This window comes from Mustela putorius, unplaced genomic scaffold, assembly GCF_011764305.1.
Source record: "Mustela putorius furo isolate JIRA1106 unplaced genomic scaffold, ASM1176430v1.1 tig00003858_pilon_pilon_pilon, whole genome shotgun sequence".
Taxonomy (NCBI): Eukaryota; Metazoa; Chordata; class Mammalia; order Carnivora; family Mustelidae; genus Mustela; species Mustela putorius.
In genome coordinates, this window is record NW_025422010.1 from 181700 (window position 1) to 209513 (window position 27814).

General features: G+C 39.3%; 1 pseudogene; it reads right to left on the bottom strand.

Moving 5' to 3' along the window:
• Positions 1–2905: 2905 nt before the first annotated feature.
• LOC101683383 lies at positions 2906–27814 on the bottom strand (annotated as a pseudogene).

The following is a 27814-nucleotide window of genomic DNA, read 5'->3' on the forward strand; positions in this document are numbered from 1 at the left end:
CTATTAGTTTTTGATGCCATGAGAAAGCTGCTCCCATTAATTAGTTTAAGGCATCAAACAATTCTTTGAAAATATCTATAAATAGCTATTGAATTAATATCACTTCTGAATTTTGTACAATTCATGGCTCAAACAGTGTTTTTCAAATTGTGACTCCCACTCTAGCAACATCAGCATCAATTAGGGATAGATTACAAACGTTAAATTCTGGAATGTCATTGCAGAGGATCTGGATCAGAACCCATGGAATGGGACCCAGAAATATTTGTTTTAACAATCCCTCTATATCAGATGGTTCCAACACTTGTTATGGTTTGAGGGTCACTGACCTAAAACTGGTTTCTCCTTAGACCCATCACACACACATACACACACACTCCTTAATATATACACATACATTTGTATAAAATCATCCCATCCAGAAGTCTTTGCTTTCCTATGATAATAAAATTGAGAAAGTGATCTTCTCCCAAATATGCGGAAGAAATGAATATTTCATCTTGGAAAAACATAAGGACTTAATCATTTTGATGGAAATTCTGTGGTGCAAAGTCTGTCTTACATGTCCTAGAAACATATTTCCTTCTGCTACTACCTCTACTTCTTGGGAGAAAATAGATCATTCTTTGTGTATATGTATTGTCCTGTATACTAGGGTCCATTATTAGTTATGAATACCATGTAGATGAAGTTCCCAGTGTATCAATTCATGCCATCATATTCACATGACATCAGTAGTGATATTAAATTTGATCAGTTGGTTAAGGTACTGTTTGCCAGGTTTCTTCCTGTAAAGTTAATAATTCTCTCCTTCCCTACTTTGTTCTCTATAATTAAGTCATAAAATCCAGGATAGACTTTTATAGGCTTTTAAATAATTGGAATTATAATGCTTTAGTGAATATCTCTTATGTATATCCTGGTGTTGTTTAGTTCATTAAAAGTAGTTTAAAAGGAATTGAGACTTGTTTCAAGGTACTAAAGTTGTGTTAAGAAGGTACTAAATTGTGTGTTAAAACAGCATACCAATTTGTGGAAAGGTTCTTTATTTTACATGGTAGTTAACTGTAAATATTATCAACATATTTATATTTTATTATTTAAATTTAATACCTAAACATTTTTGTTGCCAAACTGAGAGCAGAATGTGGAAATGCCATCAGTGCCTAATAATACCTTTTCCTATTACTTATGTGGTGTGGATTTACTAAGGATTCTTCATTTATGAATTTATTCATCATATTTGCATATTTTCTACTAGGTAATTAATATTTATCTATTCACTTGCATTTTATTATTTTCTACCTACTGTTATTTGCCCACTATCTTTGTAAACATTTTTCTTGGTCTATTAAGATTTATATTTTATAAAACATATAGAAAATTGCAAATTTAAGAAGTGTCTGTAAAAATGATTCCTAAGAAGGAAGGAATTTTCATAAAAGGTTTATAGATTTATAGCCCCATTCTCAAGACTATCTTTACTGAAGAGAGAAAAAAGGAATACCAGGCTGCATTCCCTTGACATGATAAATATACAAATAGTGCCTCATGTTCTCCTTATCATAGGTTCAATGTGTGAGATTCCTTATAGACAGAAATTAGAGGAACTGATACAACATGCTAAATGAACATTTGGCTCTTTATATGAGTTCCTGTGAGTTAACTATTCATTTTCTATGCTAGCTTTGAAAACGTTTACTTGAAAGATTGTCATGACACTGAAATTTGGCCCTCATTGTAGTTTATGAGGAAAACCAAAGGACTTTGTGTTTCAGATATTTTTATCAGAGAATGATGTTAACAAGAGATCGCTTCAGCCAAGATGTGACTAGGATTTACAGAAAGGATAATGTCTGTCAAATAGTTGGATCAACCAAACTAGATAAGACTTGAAGAGAAGACGAAACACCTCTCCTTTTGCTTATTAAACTGAGATATATACCACTTCATTTCTTCCATGCCAGTCTGGTTCAAATCTGCAAGAAAAACACATTGCTCACAATGCAGAGGAGCCTTGGAAACACATGGAAACCTTTGAGTTTGTAAGAGAAACCAAAGACCAAAGGCTGCACACTGTGTGATTCAATTTGCATGAAACCAAACTCCATTTGTCTTTGAAACCAAAGACAAAAAGCCACACACCATGTGACTCAATTTGCATAAAGTGTATATAATAGTCAGAAATTCATAAAGACTGCAAGGAGAGTTGGAATTGAGGAGGGATGGGAAGGCAGTCAATATTAATGTCTTTTGGGGGGGTGATGGAAATGTGCTGGAATTAAGTAGTTATGATAGTCTCACAACACATTGGATATTACCAAAAACCACTGGACTACGTACTTTACAGGAATGACTAATGGTATGCAAATTTCATCTCACTAAACTGTTATTAAAAAAGAGGAAAAGACATTAATTATATTCCAGAAAATGCTCCAAAATACATAATTTTTATTAAAAGAAAACTTATTAAAGAAATTGATATACCCAACACGGCTATACCATTTTTTTAAAATATTTTATTTAATTATCAGAGAGACAGAGGGGGAGAGAATGAGCACAGGCAGACAGAATGGCAGGCAGAGGCAGAGGGAGAAGCAGGCTCCCTGCCTAGCAAGGAGCCCAATGCGGGACTCGATCCCAGGACGCTGGGATCATGAACCTGAGCCGAAGGCAGCTGCTTAACCAACTGAGCCACCCAGGTGTCCCAAAAGAAAACTTATTAAAGAAATTGATATACCCAACATGGATATACCATTTTATAAACATACAATAGTTCTGTTCCCCTAAGTCATAATGTGCTTAAGAACACTATTATCCTGTTTCCTCACATGAAAAGTTTTCAGAACAGGACTTCCCTCAGACATGGGAACTGAGCAAATAAATGCTTATGAAACTTGATTTTTCAGGAGGCACCAAAGCAATAGAAAGGCTTCAGAGGGAAAGTGAAAGAGAGAGGAGGGACACTATATATGAGGAAACATTTGCAAACATCATAGAATTTCACAGTTCCATTGCCATAATCCAGAATAAAAACTCCAATCTGATAAAGAGACCTTTTTACATACTAAGTTAGGGGTGGGGAGTTGGTAGAGAGGCCATAAGTATTGTTCATCTTCAAAGAAAACAGAAGAAATGCTTCTGCAGAATGAATAATGCCATCAGGATCCCTGGTCAAGGAATCTTTACAGATTCCAAGAATCCAATTTGGGAAGCATGTGATATCCATCTCCCAGTAATGCCTACTGGAGGTAAAGACCTGAGGTCCCTGGGCTGCAAAGCTCTTGGCACCCTTGTACTCTCTGGATATACCTTGTTGTTGTGACTCCAAGGGTCCCATTTCCAGCATCCATAGAAAGGCTCCTGTAGCTACCGGTGGCTTCCTGACTCAGAATATTAGCTGCCTTAGAGAGAGGTAAAAATAACGTCCGCCAATGGGATTTCCATGCCCTGAGGCATAGGGTTCTCTACCCACCAGCTACACTCTTCATTTCCCCTCCTCAGAATCAATACAAAACAAAAAGAATAAAGAAAATTCAGACTGGCTTATCTATGAAGACCTAGAGTTGCCACTACCTCTGTAGCACACAGAAACCCTTCAATCATACAGAAAAAGGAAAAACATCCAAACATATCATGAGCTGGGAAGCAGTCATTTAATGTTAATCTGGATATTTTATTTTAGGACACACCTATTTTTTTTCTTTAGAAAACTTTTCTTGTGTTGTTTTTCTTTATTACTATTTAATCAATAGACAGCACTTAGCTAATATTGGGTGTTTACTGGGATATAACTGATAGCCATTACATTTTTTAAATGTCAAAAATTTTATAGAAATCCACATATGCATAGTTTAGAATCTTTTGAAAAGAATGTTCTGGTTTTACATTATTAGTTCAGACCCTTGATTCAGTTGAATATCAATTTCAGCTCTCTGCTCTCTAGACATGCTCTCTACTGTAGGTATACTAGGATTTAGCCCTATTCACATACATGTCCCTTGTCTTTCAGTGGTTTTGAGATTGATCTAATAACATTAAAATTATTCAATTACAATTTTGTTTTTTCTCTGTCAAAACTTTCTGAGTTTTTATTTTTTTTTCAGCTTTTTATTTTTTTATTTATTTATTTTTTAATTTTTTATTTTTGATAAACATATATTTTTATCCCCAGGGGTACAGGTCTGTGAATCACCAGGTTTACACACTTCACAGCACTCACCAAATCACATACCCTCCCCAATGTCCATAATCCCACCCCATTCTCCCTAACCCCCTCCCCCCGGCAACCCTCAGTTTGTTTTGTGAGATTAAGAGTCGCTTATGGTTTGTCTCCCTCCCAATCCCATCTTATTTCATTTATTCTTCTTCTACCCACTTAAGCCTCCATGTTGTATCACCACTTCCTCATATCAGGGAGATCATATGATAGTTGTCTTTCTCTGCTTGACTTATTTCGCTAAGCATGATACGCTCTAGTTCCATCCACGTTGTTGCAAATGGCAAGATTTCATTTCTTTTGATGGCTGCATAGTATTCCATTGTGTATATATACCACATCTTCTTGATCCATTCATCTGTTGATGGACATCTAGGTTCTTTCCATAGTTTGGCTATTGTGGACATTGCTGCTATAAACATTCGGGTGCATGTGCCCCTTTGGATCACTACATTTCTATCTTTAGGGTAAATACCCAATAGTGCAATTGCTGGGTCATAGGGCAGTTCTATTTTCAACATTTTGAGGAACCTCCATGCTGTTTTGCAGAGTGGCTGCACCAGCTTGCATTCCCACCAACAGTATAGGAGGGTTCCCCTTTCTCCGCATCCTCGCCAGCATCTGTCATTTCCTGACTTGTTGATTTTAGCCATTCTGACTGGTGTGAGGTGATATCGCATTGTGGTTTTGATTTGTATTTCCCTGATGCCGAGTGATATGGAGCACTTTTTCATGTGTCTGTTGGCCATCTGGATATCTTCTTTGCAGAAATGTCTGTTCATGTCCTCTGCCCATTTCTTGATTGGATTATTTGTTCTTTGGGTGTTGAGTGTGCTAAGTTCTTTATAGATTCTGGACACTAGTCCTTTATCTGATATGTCGTTTGCAAATATCTTCTCCCATTCTGTCAGTTGTCTTTGATTTTGTTAACTGTTTCCTTTGCTGTGCAAAAGCTTTTGATCTTGATGAAATCCCAGTAGTTCATTTTTTCCCTTGCTTCCCTTGCCTTTTGCATTCTTCCTTGGAAGATGTTGCTGCGGCAGAGGTCGAAGAGGTTGCTGCCCGTGTTCTCCTCAAGGATTTTGATGGATTCCTTTCGTACATTGAGGTCCTTCATCCATTTTGAGTCTATTTTTGTGTGTGGGGTAAGGGAATGGTCCAATTTCATTTTTCTGCATGTGGCTGTCCAATTTTCCCAGCACCATTTATTGAAAAGGCTGTCTTTTTTCCATTGGACATTCTTTCCTGCTTTGTCGAAGATTAGTTGACCATAGATTTGAGGGTCTATTTCTGGGCTCTCTATTCTGTTCCATTGATCTATGTGTCTGTTTTTGTGCCAGTACCATGCTGTCTTGATGATGACAGCTTTGTAATAGAGCTTGAAGTCCGGAATTGTGATGCCACCAACGTTGGCTTTCTTTTTCAATATCCCTTTGGCTATTCGAGGTCTTTTCTGGTTCCATATAAATTTTAGCATTATTTGTTCCATTTCTTTGAAAAAGATGGATGGTACTTTGATAGGAATTGCATTAAATGTGTAGATTGCTTTAGGTAGCATAGACATTTTCACAATATTTATTCTTCCAATCCAGGAGCATGGAACATTTTTCCATTTCTTTGTGTCTTCCTCAATTTCTTTCATGAGTACCTTATAGTTTTCTGAGTATAGATTCTGTGTCTCTTTGGTTAGGTTTATTCCTAGGTATCTTATGGTTTTGGGTGCAATTGTAAATGGGATTGACTCCTTAATATCTCTTTCTTCTGTCTTGCTGTTGGTGTACAGAAATGCAACTGATTTCTGTGCATTGATTTTATATCCTGACACTTTACTGAATTCCTGTACAAGTTCTAGCAGTTTTGGAGTGGAGTCTTTTGGGTTTTCCACATATAGTATCATATCATCTGCGAGGAGTGATAATTTGACTTCTTCTTTGCCGATTTGGATGCCTTTAATTTCCTTTTGTTGTCTGATTGCTGAGGCTAGGACCTCTAGTTCGATGTTGAATAGCAGTGGTGATAATGGACATCCCTGCCGTGTTCCTGACCTTAGCGGAAAAGCTTTCAGTTTTTCTCCATTGAGAATGATATTTGTGGTGGGTTTTTCATAGATGGCTTTGATGATATTGAGGTATGTGCCCTCTATCCCTACACTTTGAAGAGTTTTGATCAGGAAGGGATGTTGTACTTTGTCAAATGCTTTTTCAGCATCTATTGAGAGTATCATATGGTTCTTGTTCTTTCTTTTATTGATGTGTTGTATCACATTGACTGATTTGCGGATGTTGAACCAACCTTGCAACTCTGGAATGAATCCCACTTGGTCGTGGTGAATAATCCTTTTAATGTACTGTTGAATCCTATTGGCTAGTATTTTGTTGAGTATTTTCGCATCTGTGTTCATCAAGGATATCGGTCTATAGCTCTCTTTTTTGGTGGGATCCTTGTCTGGTTTTGGGATCAAGGTGATGCTGGCCTCATAAAATGAGTTTGGAAGTTTTCCTTCCATTTCTATTTTTTGGAACAGTTTCAGGAGAATAGGAATTAGTTCTTCTTTAAATGTTTGGTAGAATTCCCCCTGGAAGCCGTCTGACCCTGGGCTTTTGTTTGTTTGGAGATTTTTAATGACTGTTTCAGTCTCTTTACTGGTTATGGGTCTGTTCAGGCTTTCTATTTCTTCCTGGTTCAGTTGTGGTAGTATATGTTTCTAGGAATGCATCCATTTCTTCCAGATTGTCAAATTTATTGGCGTAGAGTTGCTCATAGTATGTTCTTATAATAGTTTGTATTTCTTTGGTGTTAGTTGTGATCTCTCCTCTTTCATTCATGATTTTATTTATTTGGGTCCTTTCTCTTTTCTTTTTGATAAGTCGCGCCAGGGGTTTATCAATTTTATTAATTCTTTCAAAGAACCAGCTCCTAGTTTCGTTGATTTGTTCTATTGTTTTTTTGGTTTCTATTTCATTGATTTCTGCTCTGATCTTTATGATTTCTCTTCTCCTGCTGGGCTTAGGGTTTCTTTCTTGTTCTTTCTCCAGCTCCTTTAGGTGTAGGGTTAGGTTGTGTACCTGAGACCTTTCTTGTTTCTTGAGAAAGGCTTGTACCGCTATATATTTTCCTCTCAGGACTGCCTTTGTTGTCTCCCACAGATTTTGAACCGTTGTGTTTTCATTATCATTTGTTTCCATGATTTTTTTCAATTCTTCTTTAATTTCCCGGTTGACCCATTCATTCTTTAGAAGGATGCTGTTTAGTCTCCATGTATTTGGGTTCTTTCCAAACTTCCTTTTGTGGTTGAGTTCTAGCTTTAGAGCATTGTGGTCTGAAAATATGCAGGGAATGATCCCAATCTTTTGATACCGGTTGAGTCCTGATTTAGGACCGAGGATGTGATCTATTCTGGAGAATGTTCATTGTGCACTAGAGAAGAATGTGTATTCTGCTGCTTTGGGATGAAATATTCTGAATGTATCTGTGATGTCCATCTGGTCCAGTATGTCGTTTAAGGCCTTTATTTCCTTGCTGATCTTTTGCTTGGATGACCTATCCATTTCAGTGAGGGGAGTATTAAAGTCCCCTACTATTATTGTATTATTGTTGATGTGTTTCTTTGATTTTGTTATTAATTGGTTTATATAGTTGGCTGCTCCCACATTGGGGGCATAGATATTTAAAATTGTTAAATCTTCTTGTTGGACAGACCCTTTGAGTATGATATAGTGTCCTTCCTCATCTCTTATTATAGTCTTTGGCTTAAAATCTAATTGATCTGATATAAGGATTGCCACTCCTGCTTTCTTCTGATGTCCATTAGCATGGTAAATTCTTTTCCACCCCCTCACTTTAAATCTGGAGGTGTCTTCGGGCTTAAAATGAGTTTCTTGGAGGCAACATATAGATGGGTTTTGTTTTTTTATCCATTCTGATACCCTGTGTCTTTTGACAGGGGCATTTAGCCCATTCACATTCAGGGTAACTATTGAGAGATATGAATTTAGTGCCATTGTATTGCCTGTAAGGTGACTGTTACTGTATATGGTCTCTGTTCCTTTCTGACCTGCCACTTGTAGGCTCTCTCTTTGCTTAGAGGACCCCTTTCAATATTTCCTGTAGAGCTGGTTTGGTATTTGCAAATTCTTTCAGTTGTTGTTTGTCCTGGAAGCTTTTAATCTCTCCTTCTATTTTCAATGATAGCCTAGCTGGATATAGTATTCTTGGCTGCACTTTTTTCTCGTTTAGTGCTCTGAAAATATCATGCCAGCTCTTTCTGGCCTGCCAGGTCTCTGTGGATAAGTCAGCTGCCAATCTAATATTTTTACCATTGTATGTTACAGACTTCTCTTTTCCCGGGCTGCTTTCAGGATTTTCTCTTTGTCACTGAGACTTGTAAATTTTACTATTAGGTGACGGGGTGTGGGCCTATTCTTATTGATTTTGAGGGGCATTCTCTGAACCTCCTGAATTTTGATGCTCGTTCCCTTTGCCATATTGGGGAAATTCTCCCCAATAATTCTCTCCAGGATACCTTCTGCTCCCCTCTCACTTTCTTCTTCTTCTGGAATCCCAATTATTCTAATGTTGTTTCGTCTTATGGTGTCACTTATCTCTCCAATTCTTCCCTCATGGTCCAGTAGCTGTTTGTCCCTCTTTTGCTCAGCTTCTTTATTCTCTGTCATTTGGTCTTCTATATCACTAATTCTTTCTTCTGCCTCATTTATCCTAGCAGTTAGAGCCTCCATTTTTGATTGCACCTCATTAATAGCTTTTTTGATTTCACCTTGGTTAGATTTTAGTTCTTTTATTTCTCCAGAAAGGGCTTTTATATCTCTCGAGAGGGTTTCTCTAATATCTTCCATGCCTTTTTCGAGCCCGGCTAGATCCTTGAGAATTGTCATTCTGAACTCTAGATCTGACATATTACCGATGCCTGTATTGATTAGGTCCCTAGCCTTCGGTACTGCCTCTTGTTCTTTTTTGTGTGTTGAATTTTTACGTCTTGTCATTTTGTCCAGATAAGACTAAATGAAGGGGCAAGTAAAATACTAAAAGGGTGGCAACAACCCCAGGAAAATATGCTTTAACCAAATTAGAAGAGATCCAAAATCGTGAGTGGGGAGAAAGCGGATAAAAAGAGGTTCAAAAAGGAAGAAAGAAAAAAAAAAGAAAAAAAGAAAAAAAAAAGAAAAGAAAAGAATTTTTAAAAAAAGAATACACCTTTCAGAAAGTGGTTGTTTTTCTGTTTCCAGAATTGCTGTTTTTCTTCTCTTCGATCTGCCGATGGATTTTCAGGTGTTTGCAATCTTTAGATAAGGTATCTAGCTGATCTCTGGCTAGCTGAAGCAGTCTCAGCTTGCTACTTCTCCGCCATCTTCCTTTCTGAGTTTTTAAATCATAAATATTCTTTGTACAGTGAATGATAAAATAATGATAGAATAAATTAAAAAACTGCAACTGCCATACTTAAACTTTTAAGAGTGGAGTAAACTGTATAAACATATATAGTGTTCGCAACTCTGAAAACTAAAAATTATCTTCGTAAACCACATGATCAACCTGATGATTGCTCTTCTCTGCTCGGCGTGTCGCATGTCACAATAATATGTATTTTGCTTTGCATTATAAGGAAAGTATAAGTTGCAAAATTTAGTCTTGATCATTGTACTATGACTTTCCAGAGAGAAAAGGGATAATGATTTTGGAAAATTTATACTACCTTCATGTCAGAAAAAAAAAAATTAAAAGGAAAGAAGTCTCCTTCCTAAGAACCACTAAAGTGATTGATGACTGATTACTAAAGGGCTGACTCTTACCTCTGAACTCATTCATTATATCTAGGATTCCTGTGATGCTCTGTGAAGTGAGGTCTGGATTCACAGGCTGAGACTTCTGCATTTGTGCCAATTCAGGCCTGTAAAGGATGATGTCACTTATACTTCTGGGCCAAAGGTCAATCACACAACTGTTATAAAAGTAGCAGTTTTTAATCAAAGAGTTTTCATCAAAATTCTCCCACTTTGGTTAATTGGGTATTTATATTCTACACTCTTGGGGATGTAAGAGGTGTTGCCTTACCTTTTTTCTAAGTTTAAATTATATCGAATCCCAACTTCACCATTCTTCTCAAATATTATTCCATTTATAAAATTAGTGAGGATCATTTCCTCCCTCTGCCCCACCTCAGGTAAAGCAAAGATGCTGGGGGTCTTACAGAGAGCAGAATGTTCAGGCAAATTGCTTGGGATTTCAGTGTTCAAGTAGTAACTAATGATATATTTAGTGTCTAAAAGGGGAAATCCCAATGAATCAGAAATCTTTGCTCTTCCCCGTCTAACAAGAGATGCTAATTCTAGCCTAGAAGCCTGGTCTTGAGGGTCTGACTTCCCCTCACCCCAGGGGCACCAGGAAACCACTCCCTCTGAGGTCCTGTCCCATTCTTAGGAAATCGTCCTCTTTCCTGTCTTGTTCACATCTAAGGCTCTTGAGTGGAGAATCTTCTGTGACAAGTTAAAAATATTCCTTTTGTAAGGTTTATTGTGAGGCTGGAGAGGATTGGGAGGGAGTGTGTGGAACAAAGCCCAGAATGTCACACGGTTTTTAAATATATTTGAATTCAGCCACATAAGAAGAGAACTTCTGAGACCGAGGAGATGAAAGCCTTCAGCCTTCTTTTAAAACAAATAGAAAGTAATGGAGTCTGGGTGACACAGTTGGTTAAGTATTAGACTCTTGATTTTGGCTCAGGGTCCTGGGATACAGCCCTATGTCAGGCTCCATGTTCAGGAGGGAGTCCAGTTAAGATTCTCTCTTTCCCTCTGCCCCTCTCCCAATCTTTCTCTTCAAAATCAATAAATAAAACAAAATAGTAGCCACAGGGATGATGTTAAGAATGCAAAACATGTACATCCACATTATCAACAAGACCAAGAGACTTCCTCAGCAATCAGAAATTGTTAGTGCAAACTCACCTTTGCAGTACATTTCCTAGTCCTGCAAGGAAATAAAAAAATGTTAACCATAAAAGGTCTGTTACTTTGCATCTTCTCTAGTATTCTTGTTTGTTTCAGTAATGTACTTTTTTCTCTTATTCTCCTCAAAGGAATAGAGGCTACCTTCATAATAGAAATGACACTAAGGCATGTCAGGCTCCCTCAGGATGTATTAAGGAAGCAAGGAGGTCAGAAAGGGACTGTGTAATGATGTATTATGATTCAGGTTTCCACTGTCACTCAGGACTCAGTCTTCTCCCCAAGAAGTGATCTGTTTACATCTAAAGCAAAACAGTGACTTTAGATATTTAAAAAGTATATATAGCATGCACTGAGATTGTTTACCAAATTCTACAATTCTTGCCTAAGGAAAAGGCAAAAACTTAGTATCTTCAACAAGTTATTTCTGGGGCTGAGGGTGGGAGGGTGGGTGTGAAAAAGAGAGAGTGACAATGGATTAAAGTTACAAAAATTGGGAACTACCCCAACAAATTTAACCCTCTTCTGGTTATAGGGTTTTTTGCTGCTTTTGGATAAATTTCTCATATGGTTAGTTGTCCTGATTACACAGCAAATAATTTTGTCTTGGGTGAGATATTAAGAGGGTAAAAGTCTCTCAAGGATTACCAGGATATGAGGAAATAAATGGAAACAAACATTATCTCTCAGTTGAGAGTAATGGTGTATGTGGGTAACATTTCCATGCCATGGCAAAATTTCCCAAAAAAAAGGATTCCTTCCTCTGTGGATGGACCCTCCTTTCTTACCTGGAGCAGCCCCACATTAGGCTTGTGGCATATATTAGTTAGCCCTCTGTAAATTTCTTTCAGTCATTCTTTCTGTTGGGTCATTCTGAGTTCACTTTCCTTAAGTTGTTGGACAATCCCCTTTGCTTATTTCTCCATTGTCCCCAGATGGAGTTGTTCCTCTTCTTGGAGAAATAGATGCATCTTCTGTTTTGGCACTTTGATCATCACCTTCCTTAAGGCCACATAGTCCTGAAGAGATAATAGATACAAAGGATTACATATCCTCATACTCAACAGAGAGTACTCTTTACTTAGTGTCATCAAGAAAGTATTTGACTAACTTTACGCCTCACATCTCCATGTGTCTTGAATATCTCCTGGTACTTTCTGTCCAACCTTCCTATAGATTCTTAGACTCCTTCCCTGTTTGAATCAAGTCCTCTAAGGTCCCAGGATCTCTTCCTAGATATTCCAGAAGTTATTTCCTTTCTAACTGGAACCTCTAGTTTCTCTTGTGTTTTTTTCCCTGATTTTAATATATTTAAAAATATTTATGTGTATACCATATTTTATAGATGTTTAAATTAAGTTATCTAGTTTTCCTCCAGGTGCTACCCTATTGTCCTCCTCTCTTTTATTCAGATTTATTGTGATGGTTTCTTAAACCCAGTGTCTAAGAAGGTTCATCAAAACCTTCAAGGTTGGACTAGAGTTAGTTATTTCCATATGCTAGCATTATTTGCACAAATTTTTATTGGCCTATATATTTGTGATTATTGATATATCATTTGAAAAAACTACTTTTTCCTGGATTAAGAAAAATCCTTTAATTGGTAACTTGATTTTAGCTGAAAGTCACAAGCAGCATTATGTCAATCTCCCAATAAATAAATAAATAATATTTCGATTCTTATTTATTTATTTATTTTTAGATTTATTTTTTATTATTTTCAGTGTAACAGTATTCCTTATTTTTGCACCACACCCAGTGCTCCATGCAATCCATACTCTCTCTAATACCCACCACCTGGTACCACAACCAACCAGCCCCGAACCCTTCAAAACCCTCATATTGTTTTTGAGAGTCCATAGTCTCTCATGGTTCACATCCCCTTCCAATTTCCCCCAATTCCCTTCTCCTCTCTAACTCCCCATGTCCTCCATGCTATTTGTTATGCTCCACAAATAAGTGAAACCATATGATAATTGACTCTCTCTGCTTGGCTTATTTCACTCAGCATAATCTCTTCCAGTCCCGTCCATGTTGCTACAAAAGTTAGGTATTCTTCCTTCCTGATGGAGGCATGATACTCCATAGTGTATATGGACCACATCTTCCTTATCCATTCATCCTTTGAAGGGCATCTTGGATCTTTCCACAGACCGTGGAATTGACTGTGGCCATTGCTACTATAAACTTTGAGGTACAGATGGCCCTTCTTTTCATGACATCTGTATCTTTGGGGTAAATACCCAGGAGTGCAATGGCAGGGTCATAGGGAAGTTCTATATTTAATTTTTTTGAGGAATCTCCACACTGTTCTCCAAAGAAGCTGCAACATTTTGCATTCCCACCAACAGTGTAAGAGGGTTCCCCTTTCTCCACATCCCCTTCAACACATGTTGTGTCTCGTCTTGCTAATTTTAGCCATTCTAACTGGTGTAAGGTGATATCTCAATGTGGTTTTCATTTGAATCTCCCTGATGGCTAGTAATGATGAAAATTTTTTCATGTGTCTGATATCCATTTGTATGTCTTCATTGGAGAAGTGTCTGTTCATATCTTCTGTCCATTTTTTGATATGCTTGTCTGTTTGTGTGTGTTGAGTTTCAGGAGTTCTTTATAGATCCTGGATATCATTTGCAAATATCTTCTCCCATTGCCTCTTTGTTTTCTTGACTGTTTCCTTTGCTTAGCAGAAGCTTTTGATTTTGATGAAGTCCCAAAAGTTCATTTTGGTTTTTGTTTCCTTTGCCTTTGGATACATATCTTGAAAGAAGTTGCTGTGGCTGATATCAAAGAGATTACTGCCTACATTCTCCTCTAGGATTCTGATGGATTGCTGTCTCACGTTGAGGTCTTTTAACCATTTTGAATGTATCTTTGTATACAGTGTAATAGAACGGTCGAATTTCATTCATCTACATGTAGTTGTCCAATTTTCCCAGCACCTTTTATTGAAGAGACTGTCTTTTTTCCACTGTATATTTTTTCACATTTTGTTGAAGATTATTTGCCCATAGAATTGAGGGTCCATACCTGGGCTCTCTACTCTGTTCCACTGGTCTATGTGTCTGTTCTTATGGCAGTACCATGCTGTCTTGGTGATCACAGCTTTGTAGAAAATCCTGAAATCAGGTAGTGTGATGCCCCTTGTTTTATTTTGGTTTTTCAACATTTCATTAGTGATTCAGGGTCTCTTCTGATTCCATACAAAGTTTTGGATTATTTGCTCCAGCACTTTGAAAAATACTGGTGAAATTTTGATTGGAATGGCATTAAAAGTATAGATTGCTCGGGAGGAGGAGTAAAGATGGTGGAGAAGTAGCAGGCTGAGACTACTTCAGCTAGCCGAGATCAGCTAGATAGCTTCTCTAAAGATTGCAAACACCTGAAAATCCATCGGCAGATCGAAGAGAAGAAGAACAGCAATTCTGGAAACAGAAAAACAACCACTTTCTGAAAGGTAGGACCGGCGGAGAAGTGAATCCAAAGCGATGGGAAGATAGACCCTGGGGGGAGGGGCCGGCTCCAGGCAAGCAGCGGAGCAACGGAGCACAAAGTCAGGACTTTTAAAAGTCTGTTCCGCTGAGGGACATCGCTCCAGAGGCTAAACCGGGGCGAACCCCACACGGGGTCAGCGTGGCCTCAGGTCCCGCAGGGTCATAGAAGGATCGGGGGGTGTCTGAGTGTCGCAGAGCTTGCGGGTATTGGAACGGGAAAGCCGGCTACAGAGACAGAGCCAACAGTAAGCTCACAGCTCGGTGTTACCTTGAACCGGTCGAAGGCTAGGTGAGCTCGGAGCGCGGCAGGAGGTTAGGCAGACGGGAGTAACTGGGCGCTGGTCTCTGAGGGCGCACTGAGGAGTGTGGCCCTGGGCTCTCGGCACCTCCGCGCCAGAAACCAGGAGGCCGCCATTTGTATTCCAGTCCTCTGGAACTCTACGGAAAGCACTCAGGGAACAAAAGCTCCTGAAAGCAAACCCGAGCGGATTACTCACCCCGGCCCCTGCTAAGGGCGGTGCAATTCCGCCTGGGGCAAAGACACTTGAGAATCACTACAACAGGCCCCTCCCCCAGAAGATCAACAAGAAATCCACCCGACACCAAGTTCACCTATCAAGGAGTGCGGTTTCAATCCCAAGGAGAGCAGCAGAATTCCAGAGGAGGAGAAAGCAAAGCACGGAACTCATGGCTTTATCCCCTGTGATTTTAATTAGTCTTGCAGTTAATTTAATTTTTTTCTTTTTTATTCTTTGTTTTTTTTTTTTCTCGCCTACTGGTAAATTTTTTTTTAACTTTTAACTTTTTCTTTTTTAACGTTTTTTAACTAGTTTAATATATATATATTTTCTTTTTTATATTTTTCTTTATTTGTTTTCTTTCTTTTATTAAAATTCTTTTCTTTTTTCTTTTTTTTTCTTTCTTCCTTTTTGAACCTCTTTTTATCCCCTTTCTCCCCCCTCACGATTTGGGATCTCTTCTAATTTGGTGAAAGCATATTTTCCTGGGGTTGTTGCCACCCTTTTAGTATTTTACTTGCCCCTTCATATACTCTTATCTGGACAAAATAACAAGACGGAAAAATTCAACACACAAAAAAAAGAACAAGAGGCAGTACCGAAGGCTAGGGACCTAATCAATACAGACATCGGTAATATGTCAGATCTAGAGTTCAGAATGACAATTCTCAAGGTTCTAGCCGGGCTCAAAAAGGCATGGAAGATATTAGAGAAACCATCTCGAGAGATATAAAAGCGCTTTCTGGAGAAATAAAAAAACTAAAATCTAACCAAGTTGAAAACAAAAAAGCTCTTAATGAGGTGCAATCAAAAATGGATGCTCTCACTGCTAGGATAAATGAGGCAGAAGAAAGAATTAGTGATATAGAAGATCAAATGACAGAGAATAAGGAAGCTGAGAAAAGAGGGACAAACAGCTACTGGACCATGAGGGGAGAATTCGAGAGATCAGTGACACCATAAGATGAAACAACATTAGAATAATTGGGATTCCAGAAGAAGAAGAAAGAGAGAGGGGAGCAGAATGTATACTGGAGAAAATTATTGGGGAGAATTCCCCAATATGACAAAGGGAATGAGCATCAAAATTCAGGAGGTACAGAGAACGCCCCTCAAAATCAATAAGAATAGGCCCACACCCCGTCACCTAATAGTAAAATTTACAAGTCTCAATGACAAAGAGAAAATCCTGAAAGCAGCCCGGGAAAAGAAGTCTGTAACATACAATGGTAAAAATATTAGATTGGCAGCTGACTTATCCACAGAGACCTGGCAGGCCAGATAGAGCTGGCATGATATTTTCAGAGCACTAAACGAGAAAAACATGCAGCCAAGAATACTATATCCAGCTAGGCTATCATTGAAAATAGAAGGAGAGATTAAAAGCTTCCAGGACAAACAACAACTGAAAGAATTTGCAAACACCAAACCAGCTCTACAGAAATATTGAAAGGGCTCCTCTAAGCAAAGAGAGAGCCTACAAGTGGTAGATCAGAAAGGAACAGAGACCATATACAGTAACAGTCACCTTACAGGCAATACAATGGCACTAAATTCATATCTCTCAATAGTTATTCTTAATGTTAATGGGCTCAATGCCCCTGTCAAAAGACACAGGGTATCAGAATGGATAAAAAACCAAAACCCATCTATATATTGCCTCCAAGAAACTCATTTTAAGCCCAAAGACACCTCTACATTTAAATTGAGGGGGTGGAAAAGAATTTACCATGCTAAAGGACATCAGAAGAAAGCAGGAGTGGCAATCCTTATATCAGATCAATTAGATTTTAAGCCAAATACTATAATAAGAGATGAGGAAGAACACCATATCATACTCAAAGGGTCTGTCCAACAAGTAGATTTAACAATTTTAAATATCTATGCCCCCAACGTGGGAGCAGCCAACTATATAAACCAATTAATAACAAAATCAAAGAAACACATCAACAATAATACAATAATAGTAGGGGACTTTAACACTCCCCTCACTGAAATGGACAGGTCATCCAAGCAAAAGATCAGCAAGGAAATAAAGGCCTTAAACGACACACTGGACCAATGGACGTCACAGATATATTCAGATCATTTCATCCCAAAGCAACAGAATACACATTCTTCGCTAGTGCACATGGAACATTCTCCAGAATAGATCACATCCTTGGTCCTAAATCGGGACTCAACCGGTATCAAAAGAGTGGGGTCATTCCCTGCATATTTTCAGACCACAATGCTCTAAAGCTAGAACTCAACCACAAAAGGAAGTTTGGAAAGAACCCAAATACATGGAGACTAAACAGCATCCTTCTAAAGAATGAATGGGTCAACCGGGAAATTAAAGAAGAATTGAAAAAAATCATGGAAACAAATGATAATGAAAACACAACGGTTCAAAATCTGTGGGACACAACAAAGGCAGTCCTGAGAGGAAAATATATAGCGGTACAAGCCTTTCTCAAGAAACAAGAAAGGTCTCAGGTACACAACCTAACCCTACACCTAAAGGAGCTGGAGAAAGAACAAGAAAGAAACCCTAAGCCCAGCAGGAGAAGAGAAATCATAAAGATCAGAGCAGAAATCAATGAAATAGAAACCAAAAAAACAATAGAACAAATCAACGAAAGTAGGAGCTGGTTCTTTGAAAGAATTAATAAAATTGATAAACTCCTGGCTCGACTTATCAAAAAGAAAAGAGAAAGGACCCAAATAAATAAAATCATGAATGAAAGAGGAGAGATCACAACTAACACCAAAGAAATACAAACTATTATAAGAACATACTATGAGCAACTCTACGCCAATAAATTTGACAATCTGGAAGAAATGGATGCATTCCTAGAAACATATACTACCACAACTGAACCAGGAAGAAATAGAAAGCCTGAACAGACCCATAACCAGTAAGGAGACTGAAACAGTCATTAAAAATCTCCAAACAAACAAAAGCCCAGGGCCAGATGGCTTCCCGGGGGAATTCTACCAAACATTTAAAGAAGAACTAATTCCTATTCTCCTGAAAATGTTCCAAAAAATAGAAATGGAAGGAAAACTTCCAAACTCATTTTATGAGGCCAGCATCACCTTGATCCCAAAACCAGACAAGGATCCCATCAAAAAAGAGAGCTACAGACCAATATCCTTGATGAACACAGATGCGAAAATACTCAACAAAATACTAGCCAATAGGATTCAACAGTACATTAAAAGGATTATTCACCACGACCAAGTGGGATTTATTCCAGGGCTGCAAGGATGGTTCAACATCCACAAATCAATGTGATCAACACATCAATAAAAGAAAGAACAAGAACCATATGATACTCTCAATAGATGCTGAAAAAGCATTTGACAAAGTACAACATCCCTTCCTAATCAAAACTCTTCAAAGTGTAGGGATAGAGGGCACATCAAAGCCATCTGTGAAAAACCCACCACAAATATCATTCTCAATGGAGAAAAACTGAAAGCTTTTCCGCTAAGGTCAGGAACATGGCAGGGATGTCCATTATCACCACTGCTATTCAACATAGCACTAGAGGTCCTAGCCTCAGCCATCAGACAACAAAAGGAAATTAAAGGCATCCAAATCGGCAAAGAAGAAGTCAAATTATCACTCTTCGCAGATGATATGATACTATATGTGGAAAACTCAAAAGACTCCACTCCAAAACTGCTAGAACTTGTACAGGAATTCAGTAAAGTGTCAGGATATAAAATCAATGCACAGAAATCAGTTGCATTTCTCTACACCAACAGCAAGACAGAAGAAAGAGAAATTAAGGAGTCAATCCCATTTACAATTGCATCCAAAACCATAAGATACCTAGGAATAAACCTAACCAAAGAGACACAGAATCTATACTCAGAAAACTATAAAGTACTCATGAAAGAAATTAAGGAAGACACAAAGAAATGGAAAAATGTTCCATGCTCCTGGATTGGAAGAATAAATATTGTGAAAATGTCTATGCTACCTAAAGCAATCTACACATTTAATGCAATTCCTATCAAAGTACCATCCATCTTTTTCAAAGAAATGGAACAAATAATTCTAAAATTTATATGGAACCAGAAAAGACCTCGAATAGCCAAAGGGATATTGAAAAAGAAAGCCAACGTTGGTGGCATGACAATTCAGACTTCAAGCTGTATTACAAAGCTGTCATCATCAAGACAGCATGATACTGGTACAAAAACAGACACATAGATCAATGGATCAGAATAGAGAGCCCAGAAATAGACCCTCAACTCTATGGTCAAGTAATCTTCGACAAAGCAGGAAAAAATGTCCAATGGAAAAAAGACAGCCTCTTCAATAAATGGTGCTGGGAAATTTGACAGCCACATGCAGAAAAATGAAATTGGACCATTTCCTTACACCACACACAAAAATAGTCTCAAAATGGATGAAGGACCTCAATGTGCAAAAGGAATCCATCAAAATCCTTGAGGAGAACACAGGCAGCAACATCTTTGACCTCAGCCGCAGCAACATCTTCCTAGGAACAACGCCAAATGCAAGAGAGGCAAGGTCAAAAATGAACTTTTGGGATTTCATCAAGATCAAAAGCTTTTGTGCAGCAAAGGAAACAGTTAACAAAATCAAGACAACTGACAGAATGGGAGAAGATATTTGCAAACGACATATCAGATAAAGGACTAGTGTCCAGAATCTATAAAGAACTTAGCAAACTCAACAACCAAAGAATAAATAACTCCATATCACTCGGCCCCAGGGAAATACAAATCTAAACCACAATGAGATATCACCTCACACCAGTCAGAATGGCTAAAATCAACAAGTCAGGAAATGACAGATGCTGGTGAGGATGCGGAGTAAGGGGAACCCTCCTACACTGTTGGTGGGAATGCAAGCTGGTGCAGCCACTCTGCAAAACAGCATGGAGTTTCCTGAAAATGTTGAAAATAGAACTGCCCTATGACCCAGCAATTGCACTATTGGGTATTTACCCTAAAGATACAAACGTAGTGATCCAAAGGGTCACGTGCACCCGAATGTTTATAGCAGCAATGTCCACAATAGCCAAACTATGGAAAGAACCTAGATGTCCATCAACAGATGAATGGATCAAGAAGATGTGGTATATATACACAATGGAATACTATGCAGCCATCAAAAGAAATGAAGTCTTGCCATTTGCGACAACATGGATTGAACTAGAGCGTATCATGCTTAGTGAAATAAGTCAAGCAGAGAAAGACAACTATCATATGCTCTCCCTGATATGAGGAAGTGGTGATGCAACATGGGGGCTTAAGTGGGTAGGAGAAGAATAAATGAAACAATATGGGAATGGGAGAGAGACAAACCATAAGGGACTCTTAATCTCACAAAACAAACTGAGGGTTGCTGGGGGGAGGGGGTTTTGGAGAATGGGGTGGGATTATGGACATTGGGGAGGGTATGTCCTTGGTGAGTGCTGTGAAGTGTGTAAACCTGGTGATTCACAGACCTGTACCCCTGGGGACTAAAAATATATGTTTATAAGAAATTAAAAAAATAAAAAAAGTATAGATTGCTCTAGGCAGTATAGACATTTTAACAATGTTTATTCTTCCGATCCAAGAGAGTGGAATGGTCGTCCATCTTTTTGTGTCTTCTTCAATTTCTTTCATGATTGTTCTGTAGTTCCTTGAATACAGATCCTTTACCTCTTTGCTTAGGTTTATTCCCAGGTATCCTATGGTTCTTGGTGCTATAGTAAATGGAATCAATTCTCTAATTTCCTTTTTTGTATTTTAGTTTTTAGTGTATAAGAAAGCCAGTGATTTCTATACATCGACTTTGTATCCTGCCACGTTGCTGAATTGCTGTATGAGTTCTAGTAGTTTGGGCGTGGAGTCTTTGGGTTTTCCATATAAAGAATCATGTCATCTGTGATGAGAGAAAGTTTGACTTCTTCATTGCCAATTTGGATACCTTTTATTTCTCTTTGTTGTCTGATTGCTGTGGCTAGGACTTCTAATACTATTTTGAATAAGTGTAGTGAGATTGGACATCCTTGTCGTGTTCCTGATCTCAAAGGGAAGGTTCTAAGCTTTTCCCCATTGAGGATGATATTTGCTATGGGTCTTTCATAGATAGATTTGATGAAGTTCAGGAATGTTTCCTCTATCCCTATACTTTGAAGCGTTTTAATCAGGAACAGATGCTGGATTTTGTCAAATGCATTTTCTACATCAATTGAGAGGATCATGTGGTTCTTCCCTCTTCTTATATTAATTTGTTCTATCACAATGATTGATTTGTGAATGTTGAACCAACCTTGTAGCTCATGGATGAATCCCACCTGGTCATGGTGGATAATCTTTTTAATGTGCTGTGGAACCTGTTTGCTAAGAACTTCTTGAGAATCTTAGCATCCATATTCATCAGTGATATTGATCTGAAATTCTCCTTTTTTGTAGGCTCTTTGCCTGGTTTGGGGATCAGGGTAATGCTAGCTTCATAGAAAGACTCAGGAAGTTTTCCTTCTGCTTCAATCTTTTGAAAAAGCTTCAGGAGAATTGGTGTTATTTCTTCTTTGAAATTTTGGTAGAATTCCCCAGGGAATCCGTCAGGTCCTGGGCTCTTGTTTTTTGGGAGGTTTTTGATAACTGCTTCAATCTCATTACTAGATATCAGTCTATTCAGGTTGTCGATTTCTTCCTGGCTTAATTTTGGGAGTTTATAGTTTCCCAGGAATGCATCCATTTCATCTAGGCTGCTAATCTTATTGGCATATAACTGTTGATAATAACTTCTGATGATTGTTTCTACTTCCTTGGTGTTAGTTGTGATCTCTCCCTTTTCATTCATAATTTTATGAATTTGGGCTTTTTCTCCTTTCTTTTAGATTAGTGTGGCTAGTGGCTTATCGATCTTATTGATTCTTTCAAAAAAACAACTTCTAGTTCCATTGTAATGTTCTACTGTATCTTTGGTTTCTACCTCATTGATCTCACCTCTGATCTTGTTGATTTCCCTTTCTATGTGTGGAGTTGGTTTGATTTGTTGTGGATTCTCCTGTTCTTTAAGATGTAGAGAAAGCTGCTGTGTTCTAGATTTTTTTTTTTTTTTTTTTTTTGATAGAGGCTTGGATGGCTATGTATTTCCCCCTTAGGACTGCCTTTGCTGTATCCCATAGGTTTTGGACCCAAGTGTCTTTATTCTCGTTGGTTTCCATGAATTGTTTCAGTTCTTCTTTTATCTCCTGGTTGTCCAAGCATTCTTAAGCAAGGTGGTCTTTAGCTTCCAGGTGTTTGAGTTCCTTCTGAACTTTTCCTTGTGATTGAGCTCCAGTTTCAAGGCATTGTGATCTGAAAATATGCAGGGAATGATCTCAGTCTTTTGGTATCGGTTGAGTCCTGACTTGTTACCCAGTTAGTGGTCTATTCTTGAGAAGGTTCCATGTGCACTTGAGAAGAATGAGTATTCTGTTGTTTTAGGGTGGAATGTTCTGTATATATCTATGACGTCCATCTGGTCCAATGTGTCATTCAATGCTCTTGTTTCTTTATTGATTTTCTGCTTCGATGATCTGTCTATTTCTGAGAGAGGCATGTTAAGATCTCCTACTATTAATGTATTTGTATCAATATGATTATTTATCTTGATTAACAGTTTTCTTATCTAATTGGCTGTTCCCATATTGGGGGCATAGATATTTACAATTGTTAGATCATCTTGGTGGATAGTCCCTTTAAGAATGACGTAGTGTCCTTCCGTATCTCTGACTATGACCTTTACTTTAAAATCTAATTTAACTGATCTAAGAATCGCTACCCCAGCCTTCTTTTGAGGCCCATTGGCATGAAAAATGCTTCTCTGTCCCTTCACTTTCAGTATGGGTGTTTCTTTAGGTTCAAAATGGGTCTTTTGTAGACAACATATGGATGGGTCCTGTCGGTTTATCCAATCTGCAACCCTGTGCCATTTTGTGGGTGCATTTAGGCCATTTACATTGAGAGTGATTATTGATAGATACGTTTTTATTGGCATCGTGTTACCTTTGAAGTCTTTCTTTCTGCAGATTGTCTCTATATTTCTGTTCAATGCTATTCGTAGGATTTTTCCTCTTTTATAGAACCCGCCTTAATATTTCCTGCAGTGTTGGCTTGGTGGTTGCATGGTCTTTTAAGCCTTGCCGGTCTTGAAAACTCTTTGTCTCTCCATCCATTTTGAATGTCACTCTTGCTAGATAACATATTCTTGGCTGCGTGTTCATCTCATTTAGTGCCCTGAATATATCTTGCCAGCTTTTTCTGGCTTGCCAGGTCTCTGCGGACAGGCCTGATGGTATTATGATGGGCTTTCTTCTGTAAGTAAAGAGCCTCTTTCTCCTATCGGCTTTCAAGAGATTATACCTACAATTATGATTCCTCAATTTGACTATCAGGTGTGTGAATATTTTTTGGAATGTATAATCTTGGGTGGAGACTGTTCAGCTTCTAGTACATGAACACTGGTTCCATTCGCGAGATTGGGAAAATTTTCATGAAGAACTTGTTCCACTATACCTTCTCGACTTCTTTCTTTCTCCTCCCCTTCAGGGATTCCAATAATTCTGATGTTGGAATGTTTCATGGCATCATTTATTTACCTGATTCTGTTTTTTGTGACTTCTAAGCTGTTTGTTCCAGGCTTCCTCCTGATCCTTTCTCTCTATCTGTTTGTCCTCCAGATTACTAATTCTATCTTCTGTCTCAGTTACCCTAGCTTTGAGAGAGTTTAGATTAGATTGGAACTCATTGAGAGCATTGTGAACCTCCTCCTTGGTAGCTTTAAGGTCCACCCTAACATTGTGAACATCCTGTCTAGTCGCTTTCAGTTTGGCCTTAATCAATTCTATTTGGTCATCCATGGCTTTCTCCAATCTAGCTATTGCCTGGATAATTGTTAGCCTGAATTCTCTTTCCGACATATTGTCTATGTTGATAGCCTTTAGCTCTGCTGCTGAAGGTCCATCCTCTGTATTTTTCTTCTGTTGGGCATTTCTCCTCATAGTCATTTTGGTGAGAGATGACTGAACAGATGTAGCTGTAGGTATCAAATGTGGTGCAGTCAAGGTGCACCCAATATTTTCATTTTTATCTCAGATGACAGGATTTTGCTATTTTCATGATTCAGATCATTTTGCATTTCCTGAGTCTTGTTCCATAAAGAGCCATTTCTCTTCAGAAGTTTTTCCTGCAAAATAACCATGAACTTTAGCAATACAGAACATTATATTATAGATTTTGTCCCCTTACTATGGAAAAAGGCAGTGGCTGGGAAAATCCTAATTTTTGAATTATCATGGAGTGGTCATATTTCCTCCCATGAATCTAATTTGATTCTAAGATTTGCAATATCAGAGGTGGCAAACATAATAGAGATTAGAGGATACTCTGTACATAATATAATCCATTTCCTGTGAAAATCACACTTGGATTTTTATAGAATTTGACTGTGAAGACATCAAGCTTGCATCAGAAGCCAGTGGTCCAGTAATAGCCACAACTACCCGCAATGGCATCAACTACACATATTTGGACAATGTTTCTAAGGACATTTCCCTTGTCAGAGGCTCAATGTAGCTATGATTATAGTGCCAATGTTGGTCAAGAGCATTGAAAGGATGCATGTACACCTTGGTATTTCTATTGAAAATTCACTACCTCCACTTCCTCTACTCAATTCAATGCCCTTTTCCTTTTGCTCACCTTTCCCTCTGATTTAGAAATCTGTAAGATTCCAAATGGCATTAGAGGCATCACTCACCCTGTATTCCTCAGTAGCCCATTGTACCAGACCATGGCTATGAGTCATGTGTTCTGGTGATTCAGAGCACAGTTTGTAGAGCAGGTTCTTGCCCACCTCTCAGAAAATTCCCTTCACTTCTTTGGGCAGTGCACAAATCTTCTCCTCAGATCTGCTGACATGGTCAACTCAGACCTGTCAGTCAAGGGAAGCCAGCTTCTTGAGTGCAATTTTCATTTTGAAGTCTGACCTCTCTGAAAGTCCCCAGCATTCAGGGCAGCACCTTGGGGTTTAGGCTTCTTTCCAGCAGAGGCACAGGCAGGGACTGCAAAAGCTGTGCTCACAGTCAATAGTGACAGGTTATAAGCAGTGGTTCATACAGATGGCACAGATGAGTTTATTCTGAAAGACTTGCAAAGTGTGTAGATATATGTCTCTGTAGTTTTTTTAAAAAAGAAATACAGAGAGAGTAAGTCACTTTTCTACCCTGATAAGGGATAAGAAAAGACCTTAGACAAAACCTTATTTGCTTTAATTCTATCTAATATATCTACTAATTTAATGCCAGTACAAATGTATGCTTGGTAAGTATGGACAGATTGGGTTTATGCTATGAAACAAATGAGAAAATGGGAGAAGAGCAGCCTTGCCATACTTTTTGTTTCAAATATACAGCATCCTCGATCACAATTAAACTACCTGGACAAGCTGAAATATTGGAGCAGTGAATAAAAGTTTGGATGATTCCAGACCAGAGTTACATTTCTTAGCTGACTGGTCCAGAAGCACATATAAAATCTTAATCTCTCCCTGTGTGTGTGTGTATGTGTGTGTGTCTCTCTCTCTCTGAATTATTACACACACACACACTTTATCTTTATCTCTATGCTAGTAGCCTCCATGTATCCTGTCTCCAAACTTACAGGGGAATTTTTTAAAGACAATTAAAATTGATTAGGTTTAATTTAAGCTTAATTCAATCATGTTGAATTCATCTTTGACTCCTGAAACTATAATCTGTTGAATTTATGCTTCCACCTTTAATAGTAAACTCTTCCTTTTAGGAGATAAAGTATAAAAATTATCGTTTGTTTCTAGTTCAGAATTTTTTTTTTCCCAGAGAAGTTCAGATCATCAGAGTAATTTCACATCTTGAATTGTTACAGTGCTAATCAGCAACAATTAGTATACTTTTTTAAGAAACAAAAAAGACTAAGCACTAGAATTTCCTCTCTGCATTAGAAAATACAGAGCTGCAGTGAAAGAAAGCATGATGGATTCATCTTTATTTTTGGTATTTCCCCATGGCAAGCAACACCATTCCTTGAGAGTCATTACCAGTTAGCTGGATCTAACCTGAACACTTTTTAATCTGGTTTCCAGGAATGGGGATCAGACCTGACCCAAGGAGACTATTCATCAGATTTCCAGGAATTCAGATGTCTACTTGCTGTCCTCTCACACTTGATGAACCTCACCTGTGCCTGTTGAAATGCCAGAGAATTGTTACAAGAACACCAGGTGAGAATGAGCTGAGTCCCTTTGTCTATAAACACTCGTGAGCGAACCTGATGGAAAAGTGAGCTGAGGCACAGGGTCCCCATCATGCAGGAGAGAGCCTCATCCTTCATGGAATCAGGCTGGGCCTTGCAGAATTCGATCTGGACAGCTGTCTCAGAGAAAAAACACAGAGGGGGATGATGGTTTTGCTTCAACACCCGTGTGTCCAGAGTGGCTACACACCCATAGCTTTGTGAATTTGTGGGCAAATGTGGGGGTGGGGAATGTCAACTGGAGCCCAACTACCAACTGAAGGGCCTGCCTAGAGGCGCTCTGGCCAGTGTTCCGCCCCTCCATGTCCCCAAACCACCCACCAGCTGAAGTAGCCCTGGCAGCCGGGACCCTGCAGTGTTGGGGCAGAGGGGCAACAACAGCTCTACCAGATATTTACCTGCTCTGCAGAGAGGCCCCAGGATCACACAGGGCTAATGGTTACCTCCCCCTATAATTACTTCTCCACAGGATGGCAGACAGTGATAACCTCAAGGTGTGGTGCCAGTAGTGTCAGAGAGCCCTGGCATCTGTGTGGAACCCTGAGTGATCCATCAGGGCCTATTGCTGTCTGGAGGGGCTGTGGAGAAGAGCTCTTGGCCATGGTCCTGCCCTGCCCTTCAGACTCTCAGCACAGCCCACCCCACAACCTTAGTAGTCCACAGCTGGGCCTGCAGTGTAGGCGGCAGTGGTTCCCACCTCATAGGTAGGAACACCGTGGAGAGGCCCCGGGATCACCCACTGCCAGCGCCTATAGCCCCAGACAATTCTCCCAGTGCTGGTTCACAGTGATTATGCCTAGGGCGCCCAGCGACGTCAGAGGGCTCCTGGGCGTACAGCAGCTCATCAGAGGCATGGCAGAGGCGTGGCTGTAAGGGGGGCAGTCTGGGGGGCATGACAGCGGGACAACAGAGTTGGGGCATAGCAATGGGGGAGCCCAGCAGGGCAGCGCGGCAGCTGGTGGGTGCACAGCGGGGAGCCAGTGGCAAGGGAGTGGGGCAGTGGGGCAGCAACAACACCTGGTGGTGGTCAGGTCGCAGGGGTCCATGATAGGGGGGATGGGCAGGACCAGCAGGCCACTGCTGCAGGGCAAAGGGCAGTGGGGCAGTGGAGTATAACAGCAGCAATGGGGCAGAGGGCAGCAGCAGGGCTACAGAGGTGAGGGGCCAGAGGAGCAGCTGTGGCAGTAGCAGGGTAGTGGCAGAAGCCCTGGTACCACAGGCAGCAGCATCAGAGGCAGCGGTCTGTGGGGGTGGGCAGCTGGGTGACTGGGGTGGTGCAGCGTCCTGGCACCAGTGGGGGGGGGCACAGCCAGAGGGTAGTGGCAT